General features: G+C 54.2%; 1 long non-coding RNA gene across 1 annotated transcript in view; it reads left to right on the plus strand.

The window, feature by feature from the left end:
* The window catches only part of LOC139228195 (uncharacterized), a 45,570-nt gene that overhangs the window by 19,566 nt on the left and 11,541 nt on the right, over positions 1-14,463 (plus strand). The window contains exon 3 of the long non-coding RNA XR_011587521.1: positions 6,662-6,960. This is a non-coding gene — a long non-coding RNA (uncharacterized lncRNA). The remainder of the gene's footprint in view (positions 1-6,661; positions 6,961-14,463) is intronic.

Raw genomic sequence — 14,463 nt, forward strand, 5'->3', positions numbered from 1 at the left:
GAGGCAGTCACACCCTTTAGGATAGGTAGTGGTACAGGTCTGGTTAGTGGTCGGGGATCTCTGCATTGGTATAGGGCAAGCAGATCAGAGAGTTAAATGTGTGACTCAAAGACTGGTGTGGGAGGAAGGGGTTTTGATTCATGGGGCACTGACACCAGTACTGGGGAAAGAGGAAGCTGTTCCATTGGGACAGGCTTCACTGGCTGGAACCAGTGTCCTGGCGAATAACTAGGGCTATAGATAGGGCTTGAAACTAAAATGGTGGGGAATGGGGTCAGGTATGGGGAAATTTAGAAATCTAAAGAGAAAAGTCAAGGCAATGAAGCAGTTTAGAAATTGGGTAAAAATAAGCAGTACAGGATGGGCTAGAGGGGCCTAAATTGCCTCTTTTAGCGAGGAGATACGGCCCGGGCGTGGTGAGAGAATCGCCCAGGGGGAATTGGCCAGTGCTTTTGTGGAGGCACTGATGGCGCGAGCGGCCCGTTCGGTCATGATGATGTCATCACCGTGCGCAGAACCCCGTTACCGTCCCGGAAGTGAACTTGCCCCGCGCACCCTACCTTACTGCTTGGTGATGACAACGACAGCTTGAACTGGCGTGTTGCAGTCGGGAACAGGATTCTCCAGCACTATTCCAAGGCACAATCTTGGAAAAATAAAATTTGGTGGCCATTATTTTTTCTGGTTTGCAACGGTTAGTCAGTGTGGCTGCTGAACCAATAGCAGCGATATTTTGCTCAAATATTTTTCTGCCTCCTACATTTTCACCTGTTTCACTCAAAACTATTTTGACGTACTACCATTCCTGTCGCTTTATGGGAGCTGTGCTGGCACTCGACCATTTCATTGTCAGAAGATGCTTCGCCGAAGACAACGGCGCCGCCAATTATATGGGGAAAGGCATCGAAAGTGGGAGAGAGAAAGGCTACAACAAAGGGAGGGAGCACCACAGGGAGAAGTCCATGGAGCACGTTACAGGGAGAGGGACAGGGAGCACGTTACAGGGAGAGGGACAGGGAGCACGTTACAGGGAGAGGGACAGGGAGCACGTTACAGGGAGAGGGACAGGGAGCACGTTACAGGGAGAGGGACAGGGAGCACGTTACAGGGAGAAGGACAGGGAACACGTTACAGGGAGAGGGACAGGGAGCACGTTACAGGGAGAGGGACAGGGAGCATGTTACAGGGAGAGGGACAGGGAGCACGTTACAGGGAGAGGGACAGGGAGCACGTTACAGGGAGAGGGACAGGAAGCATGTTACAGGGAGAGGGACAGGGAGCACGTTACAGGGAGAGGGACAGGGAGTATGTTACAGGGAGAGGGACAGGGAGCACGTTACAGGGAGAGGGACAGGGAGCACGTTACAGGGAGAGGGACAGGGAGCACCACAGGGAGAGGGACAGGGAGAGGGAAAGGGAGAGGCAGCGAAGCACATCTAGCAGCACAGGGAGAAGCACATCAGCCAGAGGAAGAAAGTGTCACGGGGTGGCAACAGAAGGCTTTACCCTCCATGGGTATTCCGGCAGCAGTTCACTGACATCAATTTCACTGAGGCTGTGTTTCCGGAAGGACGTGGTCACAGAGCTCTGCCATCTGCTACAACCAGACCTTGAGCTCAGACCAGGGTGAGCAAGGCTCTCTCAGTGGCAGCCAAGGTCACCATCGCGCTCAATTTCTGCACCAATGGATCTTTCCAGGGAGCAACAGGAGACATCTCCAACAACTCCCAGTTTGGCATCCATTGCTCCATCAGTGTGGGCGTCAGTAATTTCACCGTGCCCGCTCGGTAAGCCCTTAGCACCCCATTATCGCCCCCCCCCAACCCCGCCACCGGAGGCGCTAATGGCAGGCGCAAAGGAGGCCAATTTTTCCCCATTAAATAAAGCCAATTACACAAGTATGAGGGACGAGTTGACTAAGCTAGATTGGGAAATTAAATTGAAAGATATGACAGTGGATAAGCAGTGGCAAACATTTAAAGAAATAGTCAAAAATTTTCACCGAATATACATTCCATTGAGAAACAAAATCTCCAAAGGAAAAGTGATGAATTTATGGCTAAATAAAGAAGTTAAGATTGGTAGTAGATTAAAAGAAGAGGCTTATAATGTTACAAAGGATAGTAGTATGGAGTCCGTTATTAAGGAAGCAGTAGCGGAACATTTGGAAAAGCACGATTCAATCAAGCAGAGTCAGCATGGTTTTATGAAAGGGAAATCATGTTTGACAAATTTGCTGAGTTCTTTGAGGATGTATCGAGCAGGGTGGATAAGGGGGAACCAGTGGATGTGGTGTATTTGGATTTTCAGAAGGCATTCGATAAGGTGCCACATAAGAGGTTACTGCACAAGATAAAAGTTCACGGGGTTGGGGGTAATGTTTTGGCATGGATGGAGGATTGGTTAACCAACAGAAAACAGAGAGTCGGGATAAATGGGTCATTTTCCAGTTGGCAAACAGTAACAAGTGGGGTACCGCAAGGATCGGTGCTGAGTCCTCAACTATGTACAATCTATATTAATGACTTGGATGAAGGGACTGAGTGTAATGCAGCCAAGTTTGCTGATGATACAAAGATGGGTGGGAAAGCAAATTGTGAGGAACAAAAAATTTGCAAAGGGATATAGAAAGGCTCAGTGAGTGAGCAACAATTTGGCAAATCGAGTATAATGTGGGAAAATGTGAGGTTATCCACTTTGGCAGAAATAATAAAAAAGTAAATTATAATTTAAATTGAGAAAAATTGCAAAGTGCTGCAGTACAGAGAGACCTGGCTTGTGCACGAAACACAAAAAGTTAGTATGCAGGCACAGCAAGTAATCAAGAAGGCAAATGGATTGTTGGATTTTATTGCAAGGGGATAGAGTATAAAAGCAGGGACGTCCTGCTACAAAGGTACAGGGTATTGGTGAGACCACACCTGGAGTACTGCGTACAGTTTTGGTCTCCGTATTTAAGGAAGGACATATTTGCATTGGAGGCTGTTCAGAGAAGGTTCACCAGGTTCATTCCGGAGATAAGGGTATTAACATAGAAAACATAGAAAATAGGTGCAAGAGCAGGCCATTCGGCCCTTCCAGCCTGCACCACCATTCAATATGATCATGGCTGATCATGCAACTTCAGTACCCCACTCCTGTCTTCTCTCCATACACCCTGGTCCCTTTAGCCGTAAGGGCCACATCTAACTCCCTTTTGAATATATCCAACAAACTGGACTTAACAACTTTCTGTGGTAGAGAATTCCATAGGTTCTCAATTCTCTGGGTGAAAAAGTTTTTCCTCATCTCGGTCCAAGATGGCTTACCCTTTATCCGTAGACTATGACCCCTGGTTCTGGACTTCCCCAACATAGGGAACATTCTTCCAGCATCTAACCTGTCCAGTCCCGTCAGAATTTTATATGCTTCTATGAGATCCCCTCTCATTCTTCTAAATTCCAGTGAATATAAGCCTAGTCGATCCAGTCTTTCTTCATATGTCAGTCCTGCCATCCCGGGAATCAGTCTGGTGAACCTTCGCTGCACTCCCTCAATGGCAAGAATGTCCTTCCTCAGATTAGGAGACCAAACTGTACACAATATTCAAGGTGTGGCCTCACCAAGGCCCTGTACAACTGCAGTAAGACCTCCCTGCTGCTATACTCAAATCCTCTCGCTATGAAGGCTAACATGCTCTTTGCTTTCTTAACTGCATGCTGTACCTGCATGCCTACTTTCAATGACTGATGTACCATGACACCCAGGTCTCGTTGCACCTCCACTTTTACTAATCTGTCACCATTCAGATAATAGTCTGTCTTCCTGTTTTTACCACCAAAGTGGATAACCTCAATTTATCTACATTATACAGCATCTGCCATGTATTTGCCCATGCATCCAACCTGTCCAAGTCACCCTGCAGCCTCTTAGCATCCTCCTCACAGCTCACACTGCCACCCAGCTTAGTGTCATTTGCAAACTTGGAGATATTACATTCAATTCCTTCGTCTAAATCATTAATGTATATTGTAAATATTTCAGGTCGACCCCAAACTCCAAGTCTTTTATGGCACAGTTCAAGACGCAGGTAAAGAATAGGTTGAACAGAACTGAAGGGAGTACACAACCTTGTTTCACTCCATTTGAGATGGCAAATGGGGCCGTGGTTGTGCTGTCTGAGAGCACTTCACCTGTCATGTTGTCATGAAACAGCTCAATGATGTGGACAAATTTCCTTGGGCACCCAAGTTTCATCAAGATTGACCACAGCACTGCTCCATTGACAGTATCAAAGGCCTTGGTGAGGTCAATAAATACAGTGTACAGGTCCATGTTCTGCTCAATGCACTTTTCCTGCACTTGTCTGAGTGCAAAGATCATGTCTGCTGTGCTCCGACCAGGTCGAAAGCCACATTGTGTTTCTGGAAGATTTACTTCTGAGACACGAGCTATGAGTCAGTTCAATACTATTCGGGCGATGATCTTCCCAGCAATAGTGTAGGGTCTACCTGAAATATCGATTAGATGGTTCACTGTTCGACCTCCGCCGCCTTGCTGCAAAGACCAAAGTACGGAAACGACCCATCCTAGAGGCACTCTTTGCTGACGACTGCGCCCTCATGGCACACAAGGAGAGTGACCTACAATTCACACTCAGCAAATTTGCTGAGGCAACAGAATTGTTTGGCCTAACCGTCAGCCTTAGTAAAACCGAGGTTCTCTATCAGCCTGCCCCTGGCACCACAGCACCTGCTCCCACAGTCTCCATCGGCAGTATGCAACTAAAGTCAGTGGACAGCTTCAAGTACCTTGGCAGAATCATATCAAATGATGGGTCCTTGGACAAGGAGATTGATGCAAGGATCTGTAAAGCCAGCCAGGCACTTGGTCGCTTGCACACTAAGGTGTTGAGTCACCACCACATCTGACTGTCAACTAAACTGTTGGTGTATCGAGCAGTCGTTCTCTCATCTCTCCTTTATGGATGTGAGACCTGGACACCCTACAGGCATCACATCAAAAAGTTGGAAGCTTTCCATATGCGCAGTCTCAGATCTATACTCCACATACGCTGGCAAAACCAGGTGTCAAACTGTGAGGTTCTGGAGAGAGCACAATCAACTAGCATCGAGGTGATGATCATGCGAGCCCAGTTCCGGTGGGCTGGACATGTCATCCGCATGGATAAGTCAAGGATCCCTTGTCAGCTTCTTCACAGCGAGCTCTGTGAAGGTCAAAACACCAGGGGCACCCCCACAAGCACTACAAAGATTGCATCAAGGCTAAGCTCCAGTACTGCGGCATCCGACCAAAGGACCTCGAGAATACAGCCGCTAATAAAATCCAGTGGAGAACCCTCACGAGGACTGCCTGCCAGACCTTCGAAGAAAGCCGATGTCAACGCCTGCGGGACACTAGAGATAGACGACATCAGGTGGCAGTACTGTCAGCATCAGGCACATCGAACTTCCCTTGTCCGACGTGCAAGAGACTACGTGCATGCAGCATTGGCCTATACAGCCACTTGAAGACACATGCCATTGATGATTAGCACATCAACATCTTTGTTGGATACGACAGACGACCAAGATTGTAAATAGCTGGGGTCCCAGCACTGAGCCTTGTGGTACCCCACTAGTCTGCCATTCTGAAAAGGACCCCTTTATTCCCACTCTTTGCTTCCTGTCTGCCAACCAGTTCTCTATCCAAGTCAATACATTACCCACAATACCATGTGCTTTAGTTTTGCACACTAACCTCTTGTGTGGGACCTTGTTAAAGGCCTTTTGAAAGTCTAAATACACCACATCCACAGGGTTAATAATGTAGTTCAATAAAGACCTTTCGCTTCATACAGGCGTGTCACAATCTGATAAAGCTTAATTCCTGGAATTAATGTAAATTGTAGTTTGTCAACTGTACTGAAAACAGGTTTGACTGTCGTTAGAAGCTGCTTCGTACTGTTTCATTGGTGATTTGAATTGTCCAGTAGCTAAGAGTCTATTCTGTAAAAGTGACGGTTTATAAGCAGAGTCAAGCACAACTAATTCCCTGATCTTGGCATCGAGTTGCTGCAGAATCTGGAACGCTCAGATAAGGTTTCAACTTTTCACTTTGTGTTTTGTCGCTCAGCAACAGTAAATATCTGCTAGTCTCCAGCTGTGCATTCATTTGTCAGACCGACTGAGGGGCGAAATAGCCCCGCCTGGGTTTGGGACACAGGTTTTTTTTATCGCCCAGCGTAAGGTGGACGTATGAGCCCGTAATTGCGGACTTTAATAAAAAGGGGAACCAGTGGATGTGGTGTATTTGGATTTCCAGAAGGCATTTGACAAGGTGTCACATGAAAGGTTATTGCACAAGGTAAAAGTTCACAGGATTGGGGGTAATATATTCGCATGGATCGAGGATTGGCTAACTAACAGAAAACAGGGTGTCGGGATAAATGGGTCATTCTCTGTTTGGCAATCAGTATCAGGATATAATGAGCATGGTGGATAGAGGTGTACCGATGGATATAGGGTATTTAGATTTCCAAAAGGCATTCGATAAGGTGCCACACAAAAGGTTACTGCAGAAGATAAAGGTATGCGGAGTCAGAGGAAATGTATTAGCCTTGAAAATGTCTGCTGTGTCACCCAGGTCGGGTGGCATGGTCTTAATGTTTTATGTTTTGCAGGTAAACTCAAAAGAGTTTCATGCACAAGGACCAATTGTGGAGCAGTGGAGGCGTGTCCTGCTCAGTTGGAGCTGTGAGCAGTGAGGGAAGCAGCTAGCAACTTGAGCTCCTGCCTGGAGAGCCCTGAGACCAGCCCAGGAAGAGAAGGAAGGAAGGGGCTTCACCACCACTTTAACCCAGAGGGAGAGGAGGAGAACAGAAAACTTTTAACATCTTTTTACCATTCTGCAAGGAGTTGGAGAGAGGGGGAAAAACCAACAACATCCAGTGTGGAAGGAGGGAGACCCAACATTCTACAGGTGGGTGTGGGTGCATTTCCCCAAACAGACTTTGTTGTATCGGTGGGGGGAGGAAAGAAGACCACTGAGGGCCGGAACATCGCGGGGGGTGTGTGTGTGTGTGGTAGTGTGCGTGGGGGCCTTGCTTACAACTAGGCCCCCCCCCACAATTGGAACCCCCCCCACCCCCCCCCACATTTGCCTAGCCTGGGATAGCTGGAGCTACCAGGCTGAAGATTGTCATTAATCATCCTATTAAAGATCGTTTAGGATTGTGTGCCTGGTGGCTCTAGCTACCCCAGGTGAAGACGTCTTCTCCCCCCACCTGAAGACCAACCCAAAGACTGTGTTTTTTGTGTGTTTTGCCATCTGGGGAGTGCACCCACCCACAGCTGCGAGGGGAGACCTGCCCTCGCAGTCCCCCCCCTTCCCACCCCACTCTCTCTTTCTCCGTTACCCTCTGTTTCTCCCCTCTCTCTCTGAGGCCCCTTTTCTTCCTAATTTAAAAAAAAAACAATTAAGACAACTGAGCAGAGGGAGCAAGGCCTCTCCCCAATTGTCAACGAGGGGAGAGGTGCCTCGTTAAGGGCTCCTCTGCTCAGTTAATATACGAGGCCATTAAAGACCATTAAGGCCTGTGACTTTGGGGTGGGTGTAGCCCTTAAAGGGACCCCGTGATGGCGACCCCATCCACGCCGGTAGCAGGGCCAGCGAAGACGTATGCGTAGGTGGCAACCGCTTCCACGGCACCTCCTGCGCCACCCGCTGCCCTGCCACCATTCAGACTCATTACAAAAAAACACGGGGTCAAGAGCTACACTCACCCCACAATGAGCATTGAGGAGTGCGTGCGGGCGATGGCTGGGGTAGTCGGCCCCTCGGCCATTGTCGCAGCCTCCAAGATGTCTGGGAAGGCCGTGTTCTTCCTGGGGTCGGAGCGGGCGGTGTCCCTGGCCCTTGAAAAGGGGCTCACGGTGGGCGGGACGTTCCTGCCGGTGGACCCTCTCGAGGCCACCGCGCAGAGGGTCATCATTTCAAACGTCCCGCCCTTTGTTCCCGCTGAGCTCCTCCTCCCTCACCTACACCAACTGGGGGAGGTAAGGTCGGGGATCAACCCCATACCGCTCGGCCTCAGGGAGAGCAGCCTGCGCCACGTGTTCTCCTTCCGCCGCCAGCTCTTTGTCCGGCTGGCGCGGGAGGAGACGACGGAGGGGAACTTTAATGTGGTGCACGAGGGGACTGCCTACCGCGTCTTTTGGACGTCGGACGGCGTGCGGTGCCATGCCTGCAGGGAGGTGGGGCACGTTCGCAAGAACTGCCCCGCCTCCAAGGCCACCAAACCACCGAAGGCGGCCAAGGCTGGCGCCGCCGCCACCCCTCCCCCTAGTTGCGTCCGAGTGCCGGGAGCCATGGGTGCGCGGGCATCGTCGGAGGCCTTTGTTTTCAGGGCCTCCGGCGGGGGGGAGGGAGAGCGTCCGACCGGAAAGAAGGCGCGGAAGAAGGCAAAACATCTAGAGGCGGGTCCCCTCGGTGCGCCAGATAATTTGACCACCGCGCTCAGCCCAACCCCGTCACCGGCGAGCGCGTGGTGCCCCGAGCCCGTGCCCGAGCCCTTGAATAACACCACAGAGGGGCCCGGGCGCGGGAAAGGAAAGGAAAAGGGGGGGGCGGAGCGGGAGGCCTCGGCAGACATGGGGGTCTCCCTGCCTCCGCGCACCCCCAGGAACAAAAGGAGGCGCGGCTCCGATGAGGCGGAGGGGGAACAACATCCCTCCGCGGAGGAGTCGGTGCCCGCCGCGTGTCCCGCGTCCCCAACCAGCGCCCCCAAGCAGCGCCGTAGGCGGGAGGAGTCTGTCCCCGGGGAGGGTGAAACAGTTGAGGCTGCCCAGCCTCTGCCTCCCGGGGATGGAGTGGAAGATCTGCCTGTCGTGGGGGGCGTGGGGACCGCGGAGGAATGCGTAGCCGCCGGGCCGGGCGTCCCGGGGACTGAGGCGGGCGAGGCCGAAAAGGCCGAACCTGAGCCCGCCCAGCCAATACCCAACTTCCCCCGGGAGTCGCTCGACCCGGCAGAAACACAATTTACTGTTTTTAATGAAACAGTAGATGCTGGGCCGGGGGGTGGCAGCGGGGAGGGGGAGGAACACCCACCCTCGCCTCTTACTTTGGAGCTGGAGCACTTGGGGAGCCTGGGGATCTCCTATGGCCGGGTCTCTCCTTGTTCTCCGGTTCCTGGGGCGGAGGGGGAACCCCTTCCGCTGTCATTTCCCGACCCAGCACCATTTTTAAAAGAGCCCAGTGGGGACTCCTCTGCCGACGATCCTGGGGGTGGGATCGGGGCAGTGCCAGGGCCGGTTGGAGCGGCCGGTTCATTTGCCGTACCTTGTGCGGTCGATGGGCCGGCTGCTGGCGGCCACCTCCCGGAGGAGGACGGGGACTCGGTGGGGGACGCGGGTGAAGACCTAGAGACCACCGCCAGTGAGGCGGTGGATCTGCTCGCGGCCGCCGCTGAGGCCCTCCTCATTCCTGCAAAGGAACTCCGGGACTTTTTGGCCCAGAGCCGGGGTCGCCGCGACCAAGCCCGACTGGCCCTGGAAAAATGGTCCGAGCCAGAGCTGATCAAGGGGTCCGTCCGCGCCGCCGTTAAAACCATGGCCGCGGGCGGGCCCTTGACAAAGGAGCAGCACCTTGAGCTGCGCGAGCTCGAGGGACTCCTCGCTGGGCTGCGGAGGGAGCGGAGTTCAACAAAAGACTCCGCTCCCTCCCCCACAATAGGTTAAGGTAGAGGTTGCACTATGCTTTTGCCATGAAGATAACCATAGCCAGCCTCAACATCAACGGCGGCAGAGGGGCACGCCGTAGATTTGACAATTTTTCGCTCCTGCGGGAGGGGAAATATGCGGTGTGCTTCCTGCAAGAAACCCACACCGTTCCGGGAGACGAAGCCACGTGGCTCCTGGAATGGCAAGGAGAGGTCCGCATGAGCCACCTCACCACCATTTCTAGTGGGGTGGCCATCTTGCTGGGCCCGCATTTTCAGCCGGAGATCTTGGGGGTCGAGGAGCCCGTGCCAGGCCGCTTGCTGCACGTAACGGTTCGCCTGGGGGACGTGCCGCTCCATCTCGTGAACGTGTACGCCCCTCATCCCGGCCCGCAGCAAACGCGCTTCTTTGAAGAGGTGTCCGCTCTTCTTGGCTCCGTCGACGTCGGCGACTGCATTGTCCTCGGGGGGGATTTTAACTGCACCCTCGAGGCGAGGGACCGCTCCGGTGCCCCGCAGTGCATGACGGCGATGGAGAAGTTGAGGGACCTGGTCGGGTCCTTCGACTTGGTGGACGTCTGGCGAAATCTCCACCCCGACTCCAGCGCCTTTACTTGGGTGAGGCCTGGAGTTGGATGGTCTAGAGTCGACCGCCTTTACGTGTCTCGGGCGTACGTTTCCTGCGTCCCGGCGGCCTCCATGCGGCCGGTGCCGTGTTCGGACCACCACCTGGTGTGGGCGGAGCTCGCTTCGCTCCGCGCGAGGACGGGGTCCGCGTACTGGCACTTTAACAACCGGCTGCTGGAGGACGTGCGGTTCCAGGACTCGTTCCGTCGATTCTGGTCCGACTGGAGAAGGAAGCAGGGGGGCTTCCCCTCCTTGAGGCTATGGTGGGACGTGGGCAAGGCTCACGTCCGCGTCTTCTGTCAAGAGTACGCGAGGGGGTCGACCAAGAGGCGGGCGGCCAGAGTCGGGCGCCTAGAAAAAGAGGTGCTCGACCTGGAAGCCCGTCTCGGTCAAGTCGTCCAGGACCCGGCCCTGCGGACGGTGTACGAAGCGAAGAAGGCCGCGCTGAAGGACCTGCAGCTCGTCGGGTCCCGAGGCGCGTTCGTGAGGTCGCGGATCCGGTTCCTGCAGGATCTGGACCGCGGCTCCCCCTTCTTCTACTCGCTGGAAAAAAGGCAGAGTGTCCGTAAGCAGCTCTTGACGCTGCTGGCCGACGACGGCTCTCTCGTCTCGGATCCGGAGGGCGTCAACAACAGGGTCCGTGAATATTACGGGGCTCTGTTCTCTCCGGATCCGTCCAGCGAGGAAGCGCGTAGAGTTTTGTGGGAGGACCTGCCGAAGGTCAGCCCGGAGGGCGCCGAAAATCTGGAAGCTCCGCTAAGCCTGGCGGAGCTGACCGGTGCCCTCGCCCGGCTCTCGAGGGGAAAATCCCCGGGGCTGGACGGGCTGACCGTGGAGTTCCACAGGGCGTTCTGGGACGTCCTGGGGAGCGACTACGCGCGGGTCCTGGGGGAAAGTCTGGCGACCGGGGAGATGCCCCTCTCTTGGCGCAGGGCAGTCATCGTCCTGCTGCCTAAGAAGGGCGATCTCCGCCTCCTTAAGAACTGGCGCCCGGTCTCCCTCCTCAGCACGGACTACAAAATCTTCGCCAGGGCGATGTCTGCTCGCCTTGGTGCCGTGCTGGACCACATGATCCACCCCGACCAGTCATACACGGTCCCGGGCCGGACAATCCACGATAACATCCATCTGGTCCGGGACCTCATCCATTGTTCCCAGGAGGCTGGTCTGTCGGTCGCCTTCCTATCCCTCGACCAAGAGAAGGCGTTCGATAGGGTGGATCACGACTATCTGCTCGGAACTCTGCTAGCTTTCGGGTTCGGGACGCATTTCGTCGCCCGGATCCGACTTTTGTACGCCGCCGCGGAGTGTCTGATTAAGGTTAACGGGTCCTTGACGGCGCCCCTTCGCTTTAGGAGAGGGGTGCGCCAGGGATGCCCCATGTCCGACCAGTTATACGCCGTTTGCGTGGAGCCTTTCCTGCGCCTCTTGCGGACGAGGTTGACGGGACTGGCTCTGCAAGGGCCGGGCGTGGAGGTCGTCCTCTCGGCTTACGCCGATGACGTGCTCCTCGCGGTAGAGGATCCCGCTGACCTGCGGAGGATGCGTGAGTGCCAGGAGATTTACTCGGCCGCGTCCTCCGCCAGGATCAACTGGGAGAAATGTTCCGGACTCCTGGTGGGTCAGTGGCGGGTGGACTCCCTGCCGGAGGAGCTCAGGCCTTTTGCCTGGAGCACGACCCATCTCCTCTATCTGGGAGTCTACCTTAGCCCCGACGAGGGAGCCTGGCCGGCGAACTGGCAGGAGCTGGAGGCCAAGGTCGCCGCTCGCCTAGGGCGCTGGACAGAACTGCTTCGAGTGCTGTCCTACAGGGGTCGAGCGCTAGTCATAAACCAGCTGGTGGCCGCAATGCTGTGGTACCGGCTGGTCACTTTGACCCCTCCCCCTGCGTTTGTCGCCAAGATACAGAAGAAGCTGGTGGACTTCTTCTGGAACAACAGGAAGCACTGGGTCTCTGCTGCGGTCTTGAGTCTCCCGCTTGAGGAGGGCGGTCAGTCGTTGGTGTGCGTCAGCGCCCAGCTCGCGACTTTCCGTCTTCAGACCCTGCAGAGATACCTTTACGTCGAGCCCCCTCCTAGGTGGTGTGCTCTGGCGAGGTATTTCTTCCGCCAGCAGCTCGACCTCAATTATGACACGCAGCTCCTGTTTGTGAACTTGGGGGGTGCCAGGACCGCCCTCCGGGAGCTGCCTGTCTTTTACAGGGAACTCATCAGGGTCTGGAACAAAGTCTCCACCAAGCGCAGCTCTCCGCCGGCTGGAGTGGCGGCCGTCCTGCAGGAACCGCTGCTCGGGAATCCGTACCTCCACGGCCGAGGCTTTATGTGGCGGTCGGAAGAGAGGGCTATGGCTGGTGAGGTGACCAGGGTCAGGGACCTGCTCGATGGCGGAGGAGCGGGCTGGATGGCGCCAGACACGCTGGCGCGGCGCCTAAATTCTGCCAACGTCCGCCACGCGGCCGATGCCATCGAGTCGCTAAAAACAGCTCTGGGCCCTGACTCCGTTAGGTGCATCGAGGAGGCTCAGGCACGTGGGGAAATCCCGTCCGAACTGACCCCCGTCCGGACGGAATTCCTCATCGGCGCCAAACCCCGGAACCTCCCTCGGGGGCCGGCGCCTCACAACTTGAGCCGCCTCGGGGAAATCCCCTCCGTGCCTTTCAGTTCCGCGCGGAGGGGTTTCCTGTACGGGCTGCTCCTGCACACCCTCAACTTTGCCATCCTCGCCGGCCGTCCGGACACGCCATGGCGTACCATCTTGCCGTCCGGAGGAGGCGGGGGTCCCCGATGGAGGGCACTCTACGCGGGGGTCCTCCCACTATTCATCGGGGACTTGGCCTGGAGGGTGGTGCACGGAGCAGTGCCGTGCAATAAATTTTTAAGCCGGTTCACGGACTCCCAGGCCGCCTGCAATTTCTGCGGTCTGGAGGAGTCCGTGTTCCATGTTTTTATTGAATGCACAAGGTTGCAGCCCCTGTTCCACTATTTGAAGGGGCTGCTCCTGAAATTCTGGCTGCACTTCAGTCCCACTCTCCTGATCTTTGGGCACCCTGTGCGGAGGGGAGCGGGTAGGTCCGAAGGCCTCCTCGTAGGACTGCTCCTGGGCACGGCCAAGGGTGCCATCAGCCGGTCCAGGCAGCGGGCGGTCGAGGGGGTCGTTCAACCTGACTGCCTGCCTCTCTTCCGCTCTTACATCCGGTCCAGGGTGTCCTTGGAGATGGAGCACGCGGTGTCCACCGGTACGCTCGCGGCCTTCCGCGAGAGGTGGGCACCGGAGGGACTGGAGTGCATCATCACGCCCGGCAACCAAATTTTAATTTGATTTTACGTTTTAAAGTTTAATTTGTTTTCATTGCCGGTGCTTTTAGTGTCCCCCTCCCCTTTTATAGGGGGCACTGGGAAAATTTGATTTTAGCGCCCCAAAAAAAAAACAAAAACCAAAAAAAAAAAGGGGCCTTGGAAATGTCTGCTGTGTCACCCAGGTCGGGTGGCATGGTTTTAATGTTTTATGTTTCTGCAGGTTAACTCAAAAGAGTTTCATGCACAAGGACCCCCAGGTTCCTCTGCACCTCAGCATGTTGTAATTTCTCCCCATTCAAATAATATTCCCTTTTACTGTTTTTTTTCCCAAGGTGGATGACCTCACACTGTCCGACATTGTATTCCATCTGCCAAACCTTAGCCCATTCGCTTAACCTATCTAAATCTCTTTGCAGCCTCTCTGTGTCCTCGACACAACCCGCTTTCCCACTAATCTTTGTGACATCTGCAAATTTTGTTACATTACACTCTGTCCTCTCTTCCAGGTCATCTATGTATATTGTAAACAGTTGTGATCCCAGCACCGATCCCTGCGGCCCACCACTAACCACCGATTTCCAACCCATTTATCCCGACTCTCTGCTTTCTGTTAGCCAGCCAATTCTCTATCCATGCTAATACATTTCCTCTGACTCCGCGTACCTTGATCTTCTGCAGTAACCTTTTGTGTGGCACCTTATCGAATGCCTTTTGAAAATCTAAATACACCACATCCATTGGTACACCTCTATCCACCATGCTCATTATATCCTCAAAGAATTCCAGTAAATTAGTTGAACATGATTTCCCCTTCATGAATCCATGCTGCGTCTGCTTGATTGC

Source organism: Pristiophorus japonicus, chromosome 17, assembly GCF_044704955.1.
Source record: "Pristiophorus japonicus isolate sPriJap1 chromosome 17, sPriJap1.hap1, whole genome shotgun sequence".
In the NCBI taxonomy this organism is placed as follows: domain Eukaryota; kingdom Metazoa; phylum Chordata; class Chondrichthyes; family Pristiophoridae; genus Pristiophorus; species Pristiophorus japonicus.